Raw genomic sequence first — 3,147 nt, 5'->3', positions numbered from 1 at the left:
ATATATATATATATATATATAATCACCGGTTATCGTAAGATGACTACTAAAAGATTATAATTAATGTTAGTCTGGTTGGGAATTTGGTAAGCTAGACTGGATACCTGATGAAACACTTCCTCAGTAATGCAAGGTTAACTTCCCCAGATAGCTCACAGCTTTTAACCCGCTTTTATTGTCTTGAACATCAGCACCACTTTCAGACCAAATTAATGCATCAACATTACAATGTTTCAAAAACACCACTTTTGCCAGCGGTGGTGCAGGTCCATTACACCCTCCTCGTGTCGCAAAAGTTCCTCCAGTGCAGCCACGACGTCATTATGTGATCTTAAATTGGTTCCAGCTGGGTGTTTCTTGAGCTTAGGGAAGAGATTCTAAGCCACAGGAGTCGGTGGCATACATCGTAATGGCGCGGGTGTATTGCGCTGATGTAGGAGCACACGCTTTGTCAACATCCCGACGCGTTTCACTTTTCTGGCTTCCCTCAGACACATTGATTGAACGGCATAATATCCTCCATTCACTTTTCACCTTTTTTGAGTTATTCAGGGAGAATAAGATCCCTCGAATGCGAAAAAACAGAGACAATAACATTGCCAGCTGATGTGACTGATTGAACTTCTTAAGGGTGGGTGAGGAGGCGTGTGTTCCATTATTTCGACCGAACTCTGGATTCGAGTTGAAAATGGTAAACCGTGGTACGCACTAATGGCGTAAGGTTGCCTGCGAGAGGAAGGACCGGGCCAAATAAGGGTTGAACATCATTAGTATGAAGATCTTTAGTAACACTTGCAAGTAAAATAACGTTATTACTTAGACGAACAGGATCTTGACATGTTAAGACAAATAGGTTAAATTAAATAAAATTTCTTTAAAAAAATACTGATAATCGATCAACAATTTATCAAATATTTCAGTGAAATCAAATAACAAAAGGCTACATTGTTAATTCAAATATTTGCTCTCAACTCTCCGAAAGGTATTCATGGGAACATGAAGTTAAATTTACAACAAATGTTATCCTCTTTCCAAAAATATACAAATCCTTCGTGCCACTGGTTACTGTTGTTGAAATATTTACAGTAAATATTAATAGGAGAAGCAAGGGAATAATCACCAGTCGAAGTTACATAACAATCTCTTCACAGGTTCTGAGAGAACAGGTAGTCTAGAAACATTTCTTGGACGTGTTTGACTGTAATACAACAAATAATTGAGGTTTACGTAAGAAGGACTTCATTAAAAGAAAAGAAAAACAATTGAAGTTGCACAATATGAAACTACCTCACGTCAGATTATGTGATCCGGACGAACGCACCCGAAATTACTTGGGCGGGCCCGACACAATGCTCACCACTCCTCTCCTTGCCTAAGCAGCCAATGGTTACACGCCCGAAGGCACAAACAGAATGGTAGTCTGGAGAACAAAGAAGTAATTTCCAAGCAAAACGAGCTTAAGTCATCAGATTGTACGGTGGCAGTGTAGATAAGACATTTGTGAAAATTCGCTAAAAGATTATAAGGTACCTGGCCAAAGCAATCACCCAAAGAACACCTGATGGTAAAGAAGCTAACTGAGATTCAGCTTCAAATCACGTCACGAGGCGGAAACGCTAAATACTTGACCATCGGGCGGGACGGAAAACATGGATGGAAGAAAGATGCGAACAGTTGACTGATGAACCTCACCTATGTACAGGTTGACAATTATCGAACTATACGAAATAAATCGTTATGAGCTGTTTGCTTAGGACGTTCAAGCTGCACGATTGTCCGCGGGGGATGATGCGAAGTAGTATGCACATGTATGGGTTGGTTTAGCGGCGAAGCCCACTTTCATTTGGACGGGTTCGTGAATAAGCAAAATTAGCGCATTTGGGGCCTGACAATCCACATTTCGCCATTGAGAAGTCTCTTCACCCTCAACGGGTGACTGTGTGGTGTGCAATGTCCAGTCACGAAATAATCGATGCGATATTCCTTGATGGCACGGTGTCTACTGAATGGTACGTGAAGGTTTTGGAAAATGATTTCATCCCCATTGTCCAAAATGACCCTGATATCGGCAAGATGTGGTTCTTGCAAGACGGAGCTCGACCCCATCGAAGCAGGAGAGTGATGTCCTGGAGGAAGACTTTGGGAACCGTATTCTGTCTCTGTGGTACCCAGAGGCCACTGGCACGGGCATCGATTGGCCGCCGTATTCTCCGGATCTGAACACATGCGATCCTTTTTGTGGGGCTAGATTAAAGACAAGGTGTACAGCAATAATCCCAAAACCATTGCTGAGCTGAAAATAGCCATTCAGGAGGTCATCGACAGCATCGATGTTCTGACACTTCAACGGGTGATGCAGAATTTCGCTGTTCGTCTGCTCCACATCATCGCCAAGGATGGCAGGTATATCGAACATCTCATAACCTAAAAATTGGTTCAAATGGCTCTGAGCACTATGGGACTTAACTTCTGAGGTCATCAGTCCCCTAGAACTTAGACCTACTTAAACCTGACTAACCTAAGGACATCACACACACCCACGCCCGAGGCTGGATTCGAACCTGTGACCGTAGCGGTCGCGCGGTTCCAGACCGAAGCGCCTAGAACCGCTCGGCCACCCCGGCCGGCTGTCATAACCTAAATCCGAATATCTGTAGTGACGTTTACATGTTGAATAAAGTGTGTGCACGCCGTAGTTTGTAAGTAATTTACGCTTCTTTTCACATAGTTGGCGGCTACGGCCTTGCCGCAGTGGATACACCGGTTCCCGTCAGATCACCGCAGTTACGCGCTGTCGGGCGTGCCCGGCACTTCGATGGGTGACCATCTGGGCCGCCATGTGCTGTTGCCATTTTTCGGGGTGCACTCAGCCTCGTGATGCCAACTGAGGAGCTACTCGACCGAATAGTAGCGGCTCCGGTCAAAGAAAACCATCATAACGACCGGGAGTGCGGTGTGCTGACCACACGCCCCTCCTATTCACATCCTCAGCTGAGGATGGCACGGCGGTCGGATGGTCTTGATGAGCCACTTGTGGCCTGAAGAAACAGTGCTTTTTCACATAGTTGAATAATTGTCACCCTGTAAATACAAGTTTGGCTTGGAAGTATCACCCACCAAAATACAAGCAACAATATTTGCCGCGGG

At 44.7% G+C, this 3,147-nt stretch overlaps 1 pseudogene; it reads left to right on the top strand.

Annotated features, from left to right (window-relative positions):
• The first annotated feature begins 2,733 nt into the window (after positions 1-2,733).
• On the top strand, positions 2,734-2,851 carry LOC126425564 (5S ribosomal RNA; annotated as a pseudogene).
• The last annotated feature ends 296 nt before the right edge of the window (positions 2,852-3,147 follow it).

Source organism: Schistocerca serialis, chromosome 10 (assembly GCF_023864345.2).
Source record: "Schistocerca serialis cubense isolate TAMUIC-IGC-003099 chromosome 10, iqSchSeri2.2, whole genome shotgun sequence".
Lineage (NCBI taxonomy): Eukaryota > Metazoa > Arthropoda > Insecta > Orthoptera > Acrididae > Schistocerca > Schistocerca serialis.
This window is presented reverse-complemented; position numbering and strand designations above follow the sequence as displayed.